This window comes from Oncorhynchus keta, chromosome 35 (genome assembly GCF_023373465.1).
Source record: "Oncorhynchus keta strain PuntledgeMale-10-30-2019 chromosome 35, Oket_V2, whole genome shotgun sequence".
Lineage (NCBI taxonomy): Eukaryota > Metazoa > Chordata > Actinopteri > Salmoniformes > Salmonidae > Oncorhynchus > Oncorhynchus keta.
This window is the reverse complement of record NC_068455.1, coordinates 42,535,686-42,550,712: the sequence shown is the minus strand read 5'-3', so window position 1 is coordinate 42,550,712 and position 15,027 is coordinate 42,535,686. Positions and strand designations below refer to the sequence as shown.

The 15,027-nt window shown below is 39.7% G+C and overlaps 1 protein-coding gene across 3 annotated transcripts in view; it reads right to left on the bottom strand.

Annotated features, from left to right (window-relative positions):
* Positions 1 to 1,871: 1,871 nt before the first annotated feature.
* Positions 1,872 to 15,027, bottom strand: part of LOC118368522 (heterogeneous nuclear ribonucleoprotein R-like) — a 36,633-nt gene continuing 23,477 nt past the window's right edge. For 2 of the 3 annotated variants that reach the window (XR_008093181.1, XR_004822363.2), the window contains one exon: positions 1,873 to 3,661. The gene's annotated coding sequence lies outside the window, so the exon portion shown is untranslated. Of the gene's footprint in view, positions 3,662 to 15,027 lie in introns of all 3 variants that reach the window. The other variant, XR_008093180.1, reaches the window with a different exon arrangement.

The following is a 15,027-nucleotide window of genomic DNA, read 5'->3' as shown; positions in this document are numbered from 1 at the left end:
TATATATTCTGCCGGATTCCTGCAGGATATACAGTTGAAGTCGGAAGTTTACATATACTTAGGTTGGAGTCATTAAAACTTGTTTTTCAACTACACCACAAGAAATTTCACTGCACAGTTAAATATACTAGCTATAGCTAGCAGGCCAGCCAGCCAATCTTGTATAGTTAGCGAGCAACTGCTACTTGCTTGCTAGCTAGCTCTAAGATGTTTTTATGTAGGTGGTTCAAATGTAACTAAAGCCAGCACTATGACTGATACTTAACTTCTTGGTGACAGGGGGGCAGTATTGAGTAGCTCAGATGAATAAGGTTCCCAGAGTAAACTGCCTGCTACTATGTCCCAGATGCTAATATATGCATAGTATTAGTATTATTGGATAGAAAACACTCGGAAGTTTCTAAAACTGTTTGGATGATGTCTATGAGTATAACAGAACTCATATGGCAGGCGAAAACCTGAGAAAAATCCAACCAGGAAGTGGGAAATGTGAGGTTTGTAGCTTTTAACTCTTTGCTATTCCAATATACAGTGTAAATGGGTCATATTGCACTTCCTGAGGCTTCCACTAGATATCAACAGTCTTTAGAACGTTGTTTCAGGCTTCTACTGTGAAGGAGGGGGAAATGAGAGGGGATTGAGCCAGGTGTCTGGCAGAGTGCCACAAGCTCTGAGGCGCGGTCACGAGAGAGTTAGCTCTCGTTCCATTGCTTTTCTACAGACACAATAATTCTCCGGTTGGAACATTATTGAACATTTATGATAAAAACATCCTAAAGATTGATTCTATACTTAGACAAGTTTCTATAGGCTGTAATATAACTTTTTAAACTTTTCGTCTGACGTTTGGCTGGACCTGAATGCGCGTTTGGATTTGTTTACCAAACGCGCTAACAAAAGAAGCTATTTGGACATAAATTATGAACTTTATCGAACAAATTAAACATTTATTGTGGAACTGGGATTCCTGGGAGTGCATTCTGATGAAGATCATCAAAGGTAAGTGAATATTTATAATGCTATTTCTGACTAATGTTGACTACACAATATGGCGGATATCATTTTGTCTGCTTTGTTGTCTGAACGCTGTACTCAGATTATTGCATGGTTTGCTTTTTCCGTAAAGTTTTTTTGAAATATGACAGAGCGGTTGCATTAAGGAGAAGTATATATCTAATTCCATGTATAACACTTGTATTTACATCAACATTTATGAGTATTTCTGTGAATTGATGTGGCTCTCTGCACAATCACCGCATGTTTTAGAACTACTGAACGTAACGTGCCAATGTAAAATTTGATTTTTTTGATATATGCATTTTATCAAACAAAACATACATGTATTGTGTAACATGAAGTCCTATGAGTGTCATCTGATGAAGATCATCAAAGGTTAGTGATTAACTTCTTGCGTCGAGCAATCCCGTATCCAGGAGCGTAATCATAGCCTCAAGCTCATTACCATAACACAACGTTAACTATTCATGAAAATCGCAAATGAAATGAAATAAATATATTGGCTCACAAGCTTAGCCTTTTGTTAACAACACTGTCATCTCAGATTTTCAAAATATGCTTTTCAACCAAAGCTACACAAGCATTTGTGTAAGAGTATTGATAGCTAGCATAGCATTAAGCCTAGCATTCAGCAGGCAACATTTTCACAAAAACAAGAAAAGCATTCAAATAATTTACCTTTGAAGAACTTCGGATGTTTTCAATGAGGAGACTCTCAGTTAGATAGCAAATGTTCAATTGTTCCAAAAAGATTATTTGTGTAGGAGAAATCGCTCCGTTTTGTTCATCAAATTTGGCTAAGAAGAATCCCTGCCCCCCCCCGAGTATGTTTTTTTTAAAGGTAGTCAATGAGGCTGTTGTTTTGCTTGTTGTTTCGCTGTCAGACAAAGCTTTGCGCTGATAGCCAGGTGTAGCAGGTAAGGATTCACTCCATTGTGCTGGAAAGAAAGTGCTCCTGTTGAGACTGCTTTATGTAGGCCCTAACAGTTTGTGGGCACCATTTGCCCCTCTAAGATTAACATGCTAAAATCAACACTAAACATTGGACTGTAGCTTGACATTTTATTTCAATATACCTCTTTATTTAGGTTGATGGCATGACATTGAAACAATGACGTTGACTCAAATATACCATTTTACTATCAACATTGAAACTATGTCAAATAAAATTCAACAAGATTGAAAATTGTTCAATTCAATTTCAACGTATACATAGTTCTGATGATTATGTTGGAATTAGATTGATGTAACAACCTGTAAGTCAGGTTAAGTCATTGCATTTAAGTTGAAGCTTTACCCTAATTTCCATTTTTATAACACTGGTTGAAAATGAGATGAAAGCAGTACTGGTTGATGACTTGTTTTTCACATAGATTACACCTCACAATAGGTTGACAAAGGACATTGAAACAACATTGATTCAACAAGTGCATGCCCAGTGGGATGGCATAGGCCCCATTGCCGTGGGATTTACTTAAGATACTTCTTGAAGAGGTAGGGTTTCAGTTATTTTCGGAAGATGGGCAGGGACTCTGCTGTCCTAACGTTAGCAGGAAGCTCGTTCTGACTTGAACATTTTTTTTTTTACCTTTATTTTACTAGGCAAGTCAGTGAAGAACAAATTCTTATTTTCAATGACGGCCTAGGAACATCAACCAGTACTGCTTTCATCTCATTCATCTCTAGTCCAACACTCTAACCACTAGGCTACCCTGCCAAGCAGAGCAGCCAAACCCTCTGCTGACAGGAAAGGCTATACATTCTGATTGCCTAATGAACCCAATTTAACTGGTGTGTTATGGCTTTTCAACTTCTACCATATTGTGGATTCAGAGCTATAGATCTAATACAACTCAAAGGGTTTTCTTTTATGGAAGCTTCTCTAATGTCAAACACGTAAAGTGTGGTGTACCGCAGAGCAGCTCTCTAGGCCCTCTACTATTTCCACCAATGACCAGCCACTGGCATTAAGCAAAGCATGTGTCTCCATGTATCCTAATTATTCAACCATTGACACATAAGCAACCACAACTAATGAAGTCACTGAAACCAGTAATATACTGGTCATGAACATACAACTAAGTTGTAGGCCTCAGCTGAATCTGTTAATGAATGGTGTGGCTGTTGAAAAAGTTGAGGAAACTAAATTACTTGGTGTTAACTTAGATTGTAAACTGTCATGGTCAAAAAACATAAATTCAATGGTTATAAAGATGTGGAGAGGTGCTCTGCTTTTTTGACACAAAGAGATGCTCTGCTTTTTTGACACCACACTCCGAAATGCAAGTCCTATCTTGATTATTGTCCAGTCGTGTGATCAAATGCTGCAAGGAAAGAACTACACTGCATTCGGGAAAGTATTTAGACCCTTAGATTTTTCCACATTATGTTACGTGATGACCTTATTCTAATTATATAAAAATGTGTTATCATCCGACTACATATAGAAAATGTGTTAAAAATAAAAAACAAAAATACCTTATTTACGTAAGTATTCAGACATTTTGCTATGGGAATCGAAATTGAGCTCAGGTTCGTCCTGTTTCCATTGATCATCCTTGTTTCTACAACTTGATTGGAGTCCACCTGAGGTCAAAGGAATTGTCTGTAAGGCTCCGAGACAGGATTGTGTCGAGGTGCAGATCTGGGGAAGGAGCAAAGTACAAAGAGATCCTTGATGAAAACCTGCTCCAGAGTGAAGGTTCACATTCCAACAGGACAACAACCCTAAGCACACAGCCAAGACAATGCAGGAGTGGCTTCGGAACAAGTCTCTGAATGTCCTTGAGTGGCCCAGCGAAAGCCCGGTCTTGAACCCGATCGAACATCTCTGGAGAGACCTGAAAATAGCTGTGCAGCAATGCTCCCCATCCAACCTGACAGAGCTTGAGAATGGGAGAATAGGAGAAACTCACCAAATATAGGTGTGCCAAGCATGTAGCATTATACCCAAGAAGACTCGAGGCTGTAATCGCTGCCAAATGTGCTTCAACAAAGTACTGAGTAAGGGGTATGAATACTTATGTAAATGTTATATTTCAATTGTTTATTTTTAATACATTTGCAAAAATGTCTAAACTATTTTTGTTTTGTCATTGTGGGGTGTTTTGTGTAGATTGATGAGGCAAAAAACGATTTGATCAATTTTAGAATAAGGCTGTAACATAACAAAATGTGGAAAAAGTCAAGAGGTCTGAATACTTTCCGAATGCACTGTAGTTAAGCTGCAGCTGTTCCAGAACAGAGCGGCACTTCTTGCTCTTTATTGTAATCATAGGGCTGATATAAATATTATGCATGCCAGTCTCTCTTGGCTTACAGGCTGACTACACCTATTGCGTCGCAAAATAAATTTAGAAATCTATATTATTCAATTATTGCACCCTCACTGCTCACGTGTGCCAACAAGTATCTGCGTTGCCAAGGGCTAAAATAGAAGTCAGTTCTATTTCTGACGCAGATCATAATGCAAGTCCTACCTCTCCCATCTCCTCATTGGTTTATAGAAGCAGGTACCCACGTGCCATCTCCTCATTGGTTATACCCACGTGGGTGAGTGAAAGATGAAATAGGTCGGTGTCGGTAATGCACATAATTTAGGAAAGTTGCCCATCGCAATATAAAGTCAAGAGAAGAAAAAGTCTGGAAGGAGGAGAGATGACTAGAAACGATTCGGTTGACAGTTTTGTGTGTGGATTAATTGGTGGAGTAGAGGACCTTGTGCATTTCAGGTAAAATAACAACTCAATGTTTATATCCCTGGACAAATTAGGTAGCAACAGCAAGCTAGCTAAATAGGACAAATTAGCTAGCAAGTGCAAGCTAGCTAAATTGCCATAAATGTTTCATGTTTTTCGACATGTCCCCAAATTAATTTAATTGGTTCCGTTTGTTTTGATATTTTAACCTGCGTGTCGTGATCGCGTTTGGTGTGGGGGGACAAAATACATTTATGCACGATGGCGCACGAGCGCAGCCGGTTTGGGTACTGTGTTAGAGTTGAGGAAAGACTGTTTCTTATAAAAAATAAGTGATGCAGTCAATGTGTTGAAAATCCCAAATGGTTTGCATAGTCATCTTACACACAGCTCTGACACACACACACACACACACACACACACACACACACACACACACACACACACACACACACACACACACACACACACACACACACACACACACACACACACACACACACACACACACACACACACACACACACACACACACACACACTTACCATTTACATTACATTTAAGTCATTTAGCAGACGCTCTTATCCAGAGCGACTTACAAATTGGTGCATTCACCTTATGACATCCAGTGGAACAGCCACTTTACAATAGTGCATCTAAATCTTTTAAGGGGGGTGAGAAGGATTACTTTATCCTATCCTAGGAATTCCTTAAAGAGGTGGGGTTTCAGGTGTCTCCGGAAGGTGGTGATTGACTCCGCTGTCCTGGCGTCGTGGGGAGTTTGTTCCACCATTGGGGGGCCAGAGCAGCGAACAGTTTTGACTGGGCTGAGCGGGAACTGTACTTCCTCAGTGGTAGGGAGGCGAGCAGGCCAGAGGTGGATGAACGCAGTGCCCTTGTTTGGGTGTAGGGCCTGATCAGAGCCTGGAGGTACTGAGGTGCCGTTCCCCTCACAGCTCCGTAGGCAAGCACCATGGTCTTGTAGCGGATGCGAGCTTCAACTGGAAGCCAGTGGAGAGAGCGGAGGAGCAGGGTGACGTGAGAGAACTTACCCCACCAGACATGCCACCAGGGGTCTTTTCAGTCCCCAAATCAAGAACAAATTCAAGAAAGCGTACAGTATTATATAGAGCCATTATTGCATGGAGGTCTGTTCCATCTCATATTTCTCAAATGAACAGCAAATTTCAAATATATATATTTTTAACAGATAAAGCAACACGTCACGGTACAACGCCACTCTCGTACTTGACCTAGATAGTTTGTGTGTATGTATTGATATGTTGGCTACGTATGCCTTTTTAAAAATGTATGTAGTTCTGTCCTTGAGCTATTCTTGTCTAATAATGTTCTGTATTATTTAATGTTTTGTGTGGACCCCAGGAAAAGTAGTAGCTGCTTTTGTCCCTGTGCACTCAAATACTGTTTACTTTCTGTGCTACCCAAAGTTTGAATTCCAGCCTTAAAGTAGCTGTCCAGTTAAAATCTCACTTTTAAAAGTTGTTGACTCATCCTACACTCGTACTTGTGGCCAAAGCATAAATTGGAGAAAAGAACACTTAAGAAAACCGACCTCTAACAGGGCTGCGTTCAGTACATTTTTACGTTCTGGAACTTTCAATTGAACGGAAACCGTGCTGTACTGAACATCCAGTTAAAAAACAGGGAGGGGTTGTGGGTTGGGGCACGCTTTCAGCATGGCCACTGCCCTTAAAATACATCACTCATTGCTTCAAGCCACAACTTACCACACCCACCAAACAGAAGCAAATGTAACTCAGTCTGTTCAAGAACGTATAAGAATGTTTTGGGGGAAACGTCTCATTCCACAATGTAGCAAACGTTCAAGAGAACTGAACGCACCTCTGACCATTTAAAAAAATGCTTGCTATTTCCTCAGAGGATGATGTCATCCTGCTGGCCAATCAGCGGTCTACTCGCATGAATATTTCTCACTTTAACAGTATCCCTCCAGCACTGGGGGACCAGTGGTTGCCTATGGTTAATGAGAGCACTATAGCAGCACCATCTAAAAACTACATTTTTTGGAGTAGTCATGGCAATTTCTCAATCTGTTTTCTCATGGACACCATTTCCCTCTTAAGTCAGGTAAATTTCTCCTGCTCATTTGTCTCCGCTTTTCTCTCTGCTTTGAAGGCCTGAGCAATTAGCCACCCAGGAGTTTGCATGTGCGTCACACACACAATCCTACACATGCCTTAATTACATTAATAAGCTGCAGTCCATGATCGGGTTGGAGCGACTTGAAATGAAAACTGTCAAACACACACACAATGCCGAAACAACCCTGCCCATAACTAGCACAAACTCTATATTCCGCTCTTCTCACAGGCAGTGACTCAGATTCTCTGGTGTCTTTTGTTGGTGGGATGTGCTCTAGGCTCGTCAATATCACCACTACTCCTTATAGGACATCACTGCACTCTATACTCTTCTGTAAACTGGTCTCTGTATACCCGTCGCAAGTCCCACTGGTTGATGCTTATTTACAAAAAACCTCTTAGGCCTCACTCCCCCCTATCTGAGATATCTGCTGCAGCCCTCATCATCCACATACAACACCCATTCTGCCAGTCACATTCTGTTAAAGGTCCCGAAAGCACACACATCCCTGGGACATTTGTCTTTTCAGCTTGCTGCAGCTAGTGACTGGAACGAGCTGGCTGCTCTTTTTTCTGCAGTTTTCTTGAAGATCAATCCGCAACAGCAGCACTGTTGTTCAGCAGTAGATGATGATACACTGTCAGCCATTGACTTGTCATTCCTATTCGCCCTCACTAACCACTCATCGAATGGACTAAAAGCTAGCCACAAGTTTTGACTGAGCTCAATTGTCATGAAACGCAAAAACAGCAATGAGTTTCTCTCTCTTGGTTTTATACAAACTTAAAATAATGAGGAGCACCCACAATGTGTTTTGTGTGGGGAAGTGCTTAGTAATGACTCTCTCAAGACTAACTAATTAAAATGACATACTGACCAAACATCCACAGCATGACTGTAAACCCAGGAAGTTCTTGGAGAAGAGGGCAGAATGCTTCAAGAAATAGTGTTTCGACAGTGTGTGAAAAGTAAGCTGTCAAGGCATTGATGTCATTTTATAACAGGTGATAAGCAGAAATAAGTGAGTACTATCTCATCTCTCATAGTAGGTGTGAGTTCCTCTTTCAAACAATCCTCTTGTACACAGCTAATAGCTAGCTAGCGTTAGCCAAAGCAAATTAGCTAGCTACTGAGCTAGTGCAACCCTTAGTAACAGTACAGATGAAGACTACATATTACTGTATAAATGACTTGGGAAAAAAGTCTAGGGAACTGTTGCTATTATAATACAAGTAAACATTTTTATTCTGTAAACAAGAATTTGTTCTAAACTGCCTTGCCTAGTTAAATAAAATAAGAGATGTAGACCATAACAGACAGACACACACACAGCTGATAAGATAAATCAAGAGCATGTCATATTTAGAATTTTTATTTTAACATGATAGTTGATTGTAGGTGGTTTTTAACAAAAGGCTTTCTCTGCCCCTCTAACAGGCATTCAAAGGGAACAGAGCTATCCTCAAAGCTTCATACCAGGTGAGCCTAAATATTGCCAAGGCAAAGAAGCCTCATAGTATAGGAGAGAAGCTCATCAAACCCTGCCTGAGGGATGTCAGTCTCTCTCTTTTGGGTGAGGCAGCAAAAACAGTGGACTCAGTCCCACTTTCCAATGACAGTGGGTAAAAGAATAAGAAATATGTCAGTTGACATGCAAGCATCTGTGATAGAAATGATAAAACAGCACAATAAATTCTCTTTTCAATTAGATGAGTCAGTAGATGTGGCTGGAATTCCACAGTTGATGGTATATGCAAGATACATGTTTGATGATGATATCCAGGAGGAATTTATTTTCTGTGAACATTTACAAACAACATGGAGAGAGGACGTTTTCAGCGTGGTAGACAATCATTTGAAAGACTTACAAATTGACTGGGCAAATTGTGTTGGGATTTACACTGATGCTGCAAGATGCATGACTAGCCGCAACTCGGGATTCGATTCGTAGCTCATGTCCGCATAGTGGGGCCCAATATGAAGCTGACACGTTGTTTCTGCACGGGGAGTCTTTGGCCAGCAAAGCATTACAACACAACCTAGGGGCAGTTTTAAACTCAGTTGTAAAGGTAATGAATCGGATCAAGAAGAGACCTCTTCAAACAAGGCTGTTCAGAGAGCTTTGCAGGGAGATGGGAGCAGACCATGAGCACCTGCTCTTTCAATTTGAGGTTAGGTGATTGTCCAGGGGGAGGGTCCTGGAGGGCTGTGGGAACTGAGAGAGAGGAGGTTCTGGCCTATCTGAAGAAAGAGGACAGCGACCTTGCAGACCTCTTCCATGACAAACTATGGCTGGCTATGCTGGCTTACCTGGTTGACATTTCCAGAAAGCTCAATGAGCTGAACACAAGCCTCCAGGGCAAGGAATCAACCATTTTGGAGCTTGAAGATGGCATCAGAGGATTTACTGCATCCCTGGGATTGTGGCAGTCGCAGCTGAATGCTTGAGCATATGGCATGTTCCCTGTTCTGTCAGCTCACTTGTGAAGGACATGGCTGAGCACACGTCCAACCTGCAGAAGATTTTTGACCGGTACTTCCCTAACCCACAGATCTCGAAAACTTAAATGGGTGAGGTATCCCTTTCAAGTAGTGTCCTCGTCAGACCTAGGACTAAGTCTGTCAGAAATGGAGGCCTTAGTGACACTGGAAGCAAGCAATGGCAGGCAGCAAGATGCTTTTTGAGGCAAACACACGCTTTTTGAGGCAGACCTGCTTGTTGAAAACTTTAACCAGCCACACACCTGTCATTAGGACTGTGTGTGTTTGTTTTCTGGTCTACGTCTATTGTAATGCAATCAATCAGTTTGTTCCAGTTCAAAATGTTTATTTTACTTTAACAGCAACCTACATTTTCTTCAAAAATAATTTATGCAGTAAGACATACAGTAGGCCTCATCTGTACTATTACTTAGGGTTGCACTATAAACAACTGAACCTGTGTGTTCTGTTATCTGTGTGATGTGATTAATCCGTTAATTCCAGTTAAGAATGAAAATGATTTATTGTATTTTAACAGCAACAGTTCCAACCTAGACATAAGAGTCTTTTTAATTTGGGAAAATAAACATAAATAGCTATTTATATGGGTATTGTTATTCATTGTTATTAGTTTTATTCTATATTGCATTTGTTTTAGGCATAAGGGCAATGAAATGTACCAATATTTACATATAGTTCCATGTTTTCATAAACTTTTTCTGCCTGGGACCCAAGCTTAAGAAACCCTGCTCTAAAGCATGCAGAGCAGACAGGAGTTTAATGTTACATTTTTAAGCTGTCATTTGTTCAAGGTTTTGTATTTTGAAATGAGATTTGGAGGAATGAGACATGGCCACTGAATTTAGATGATCAACATCCAAATAAATGTAACTTCGCTATTCGTCAAATGACAAGCTCAAATGGTCTCGGTCAATAAAAGCACCATCACAACTTCACCACAGCAAACACTTACGGCAAACATCTGTACCAATTTGACTTACATTTCAGTAATTTTAGTATACTCTGTCGAGTAGATAATTTTTCATATTGTAGAGGGCCAGGTAAAAGTAATACCATGAAGCTAGTACAAGCCAAGCACTTCAAAAGTGAGGTGGTCCTATTACTATACTGAACAAAAATATTAACACAACATGTAAAGTGTTTCATGATCTGAAATAAAATATCCCAGAAATGTTCCATATGCACAAAAAGCTTATTTCTCTCAAATGTTGTGCACAAATTTGTTTACATTCCTGTTAGTGAGCATTTCTCCTATGCCAAGATAATCCATATCAAGAAGCTCACTAAACATCATGATCATTACACAGGTGCACTTTCTGCTGAAGACAATAAAAGGCCACTAAAATATGCAGCTGTCACACAACACACTGTTTAAAGTTTTAAGGGAGTGTGCAATTGGCATGCTGACAGTAGGAATGTCCACCAGAGCAGTTGCCAGATAATTTAATGTTAATTTCTCTAACATACGCTGCCTCCAACGTCATTTTAGAGAATTTGGCACTATTTCCAACCAGCCTCAAAATCGCAGACCATGTGTATGGCATCGTGTGGGCGAGCGGTTTGCTGATGTCAACGTTGTGAACAGAGTGCCACATGGTGACGGTGGGGTTATGGAATGGGCTGGCATGAGCTACAGACAACGAACACAATTGCATTTTGTCTATAGCAATTTGAATGCACAAAAATAGTGACGAGATCCTGAGGCCCATTATTTTGTTATGCATCTGTTGGCTACAGATACCTTATCTGTATTCCCAGTCATGTGAAATCCATAGATTAGGGCCTAATGAATTTATTTCAATTGACTGATTTCCTCATATGAACTGTAACTCAGTAAAATCTTTGAAGTTGTTGCATGTTATGTTTATATAATAAGAAGCATCCTCAAAATATAGTAAGAAGTATCCTCAAAAGAACCATCCTCTTCATTCTCAAATGGAAGAGGGTCAGGGGGCGGGACACACTGAAATGTTTTGAAAGTTGGAGTGTATGGTCTCATTATAGTCTTCAGCTAAAGGGGAGTGGTTCTCTTCCCTGCCCAGTAGCCACACATAGAGCCAGCATTGAAAATTAGGAGTGTAGCATATTACTGGTGTACTGAGATAGGAAAACTACAATGAATATGCTCATAACACTTAAGCGTTTGGCAGTGAGTTTAATGCTTACTATTATAAAGGAACCGCCTGAGAGAGCAACAAAATGGCCCAATTAACAGCCTAGTTCTAAATCACCATATTATCAAGGAGTCACTTATACAATAAAAAATGTATGGACACTTCCATTTAGAAAAGCAATAGTTACATTTTTCCTATGTGTAAATTGAACAATTAGTGAGATGCAACTATTAATATTTCAAACAGTTTAGAGGGAAGAAAAGCTGGACACGCCTTCTTCCTCTGCTACAAGCAAGTATTTCACTGCCCTCAAGTGGTAGTAAAAGGCCATTTATTTTGAGATTAAATCATCTCTAGACACCAAAAGAATTTCCCAGAAATGTTCCATATGCACAAAAAGCTTATTTCTCTCAAATGTTGTACACAAATTTGTTTACATTCCTGTTAGTGAGCATTTCTCCTATGCCAAGATAATCCATATCAAGAAGCTCACTAAACAGCATGATCATTACACAGGTGCACTTTCTGCTGAAGACAATAAAAGGCCACTAAAATATGCAGCTGTCACACAACACACTGTTTAAAGTTTTAAGGGAGTGTGCAATTGGCATGCTGACAGTAGGAATGTCCACCAGAGCAGTTGCTCAGTTGCTCTCATGTGGCATGAGCCTGATTAAAAGTTTCAACCCCTTGACCCCTGATTGGGTTGGATACAATTGGTGTTCACTGAACAATACAGCTGGAATATAATCACGCAGATAACTGAAATGATTCAACAATAAATCCAGCTCAGTAACCCAGTCCATGTCTCGGTCTTGGTAGTCAGATCACAGTCTAGCAGTTGGTCAATAAAGGTACACTAACATAGAGGGGAGACAGATCAATAAATCTCAACTCATTAATATGCATCACATTACATTTCGAATTGGACTGCGAGATCTAATTGCGATTTTGGGGGGACTAATATTCCAATTGCGATAATGAATTGAGATTTTCTGACACTAGGGATAAGGGACATCAACCAGATTCCTTTTTCTATGGCTTCCCTACGGTGTCAACAGTCTTTAGACATAGTTTCAGGCTTTTATTTAGAAAAATGAGCGTGAAAGATCACATTGCGTAAGTGGATAGTTGGGGGCTCTCAGGGTGAGTTTTTGCGCTACAGAGTAAAGAGGCCATTGTTCCTGCCTCTGTTATTGAAAAACCTACACACTCGGGTTGATATATTATCGAATATATATTTTAAAAACTACCCGAGGAATGATTATAAAAAACATTTGACATGTTTCTGAGGACATTATGGAGACTATTTGTATTTGGAATTTTATTGTATTTGGACTATTATTATTTGGAATTTCCGTCTGCGTTGTCATGACCGCTCTTTCCTGTGGATTTCTGAACATAACGCGACAAACAAACAGAGGTATTTTGGGTATAAAAATGATCTTTATGGAACAAAAGGAACATTTGTTGTGTAACTGGGAGTCTCGTGAATGAAAACATCCGAAGATCAAAGGTAAACGGTTAATTTGATTGTTTTTCTGATTTTCGTGACCAAGCTTCCTGATGCTAAGTGTACATAGTGCTATGCTAGGCTATCGATAAATTTACACAAACGCTTGGATTGCTTTCGCTGAAAAGCATAATTTCAAAATCTGAGACGACAGGTTTATTAACAAAAGGCTAAGCTGTGTTTTGCAATATTGTACTTGTGATTTCATGAATATGAATATTTTTTTGTAATATTATTTGACTGTTGCGCTATGCTATTCAGCGGTCGCCGACGAAAATGATCCCGCGACAGAGATGGGTAGCGTCAAGAAGTTAAGCAGACAATGAAAGCTCTTACAATATTCAATAATTACATTTCTCAAAAACAGGTTAAAGGCTACATGTGCACCACCAAGTCAGAACAGTATGTGAAATAAAGAGGTGAAAATAGACCAAATTATTAGGCTACTAAGAGCTTACTACACAACATACACTTAGTATTACTTTCTTAGCTACAGTATACATACGCTTACCGGTCAAAAGATTTAGAACACCTACTCATTATAGAATAATAGTGTATACATCAAAACTATGAAAGACCCAGAGATACCTCTGCCGCAGAGGAGAAGTTCATTAGAGTTACCAGCCTCAGAAATTGCAACCCAAATAATTGCTTCACAGAATTCAAATAACAGACACATCTCAACATGAACTGTTCAGAGGAGCCTACGTGAATCAGGCCTTCATGGTCAAATTGCTGCAAAGGAACCAACCACTACTAAAGGACACCAATTGCTTGGGCCAAGAAACACGAGCAATGGACATTAGATTGGTGGAAATTTGTCCTTTGGACTGGAGTGAGACGCAGTGTGGGTGAACGGGTGATCTCTGCATGTGTATTTCCCAACGTAAAGCATGGAGGTGGTGCTTTGCTGGTGACACGGTCTGTGATTTATTTCGAATTCAAGGAACACTTAACCAGCATGGCTAACACAGCATTCTGCAACAATACACCATCCCATCTGGTTTGGGCTTAGTGGAACTATCATTTGTTTTTCAACAGGACAATCACCCAACACACCTCCAGGCTGTGTAAGGGCTATTTTACCAAGAAGGTGGGTGATGGAGTGCTGCATCAGATGACCTGGCCTCCACAATCTCCCAACCTCAACCAAATTGAGATGGTTTGGGATGTGTCGGACTGCAGGAAAAGCAGGAAACAAATGCTCAACATATGTGGGAACACTTTCAAGATAAGCATTCCATGTGAAGCTGGTTGAGAGAATGCCAAGAGTGTGTAAAGTTGTCATCAAGGCAAAGGGTGGCTACTTTGAAGAATCTCAAATATATTTTGATTTTGTTAACACTTTGATGGTTACAACATGATTCCAGACATGTTACTTCATAGTTGTGATGTTTTCATTATTATTCTACAAATGTAGAAAATAGTAAATAATCATCTAGTTTTTCAAAAGTATCTGTAATCGGATTACAATATTTTCCCTAGTAACATAATAGATTAGTAAATAGTAACCTTTTTTTGTAAACCCTGTGTGTGATACACAGAATAAGAACAGACCCAAGTCAGACAGTTAAAAACATGTTTTATTGATGAATGACTTATGGCGTACACTCACATTTGAAAATAATAATAAGTCTCATCTCCTGTCGCAGAAAAAGTACCCAATTATCAGAAAATTAACAGAAAATAACTCAAGTAAAAGCGCAAGTCACCGAGTAAAGTTCTACTTGAGTAAAAGTCTAAAAGTATTTGGTTTTAAATATACTTAACTTTCAAAAGTAAATATAATTGATAAAACATAAAGCAAACCAGAAGGCACAATATTTAAAATATATTTACGGATAGCAAGGCGGGGCACAGTCCAACACTGACATCATTTACAAACAAATCATGTATTTAGTGAGTCCGCCAGATCAGAGGCAGTAGGTACAGTGCCTTGCAAAAGTATTCATCCCCCTTGGCGTTTTTCCTATTTTGTTGCATTGCAACCTGTAATTTAAATTGATTTTGGGGGGGGATTTCGTGTAATGTACATGCACAAAATAGTCCAAATTGGTGA